This window comes from Propithecus coquereli, unplaced genomic scaffold, assembly GCF_000956105.1.
Source record: "Propithecus coquereli isolate 6110/MARCELLA unplaced genomic scaffold, Pcoq_1.0 Scaffold22, whole genome shotgun sequence".
In the NCBI taxonomy this organism is placed as follows: Eukaryota; Metazoa; Chordata; class Mammalia; order Primates; family Indriidae; genus Propithecus; species Propithecus coquereli.
The window spans coordinates 5,379,868-5,380,195 of record NW_012147189.1 but is presented as its reverse complement, the minus strand read 5'-3'; the positions used below and the strand labels follow the sequence as shown (position 1 = coordinate 5,380,195).

Sequence of the window (328 nt, the reverse complement as noted above, 5' to 3'; positions counted from 1 at the left end):
TAAGGAAAATCAGGCAACCTATAGATATTAATAGATGCATCTATTTGAAGTTACTAATATTTTCACAGCTGTTCATTTCCCTTTTCCACTTACTGATAAAAAAAATTATGACAACACCTTATTCTTACATATCACAAAAATGCCCAGTTTATAAAATTTAACAACTCTTGAGGAATATTTTATAATTTTTAAGATTGGTCTAAATATAGAATATTGGGGTTTCTGTTTGTCTGCATTTATCTCTTTAATTCTTTTTATTTTGACATAAGTTCAGATTTAAGGAAAAGTTTCAAGAATTGTACAAATAATTTTTCAAGTTTTAGCTATT

The 328-nt window shown here is 25.6% G+C and overlaps 1 protein-coding gene across 1 annotated transcript in view; it reads right to left on the bottom strand.

The window, feature by feature from the left end:
• Positions 1 to 328, bottom strand: part of ADGRV1 (adhesion G protein-coupled receptor V1) — a 539,879-nt gene that overhangs the window by 381,754 nt on the left and 157,797 nt on the right. The gene's annotated exons all lie outside the window — the stretch shown is intronic.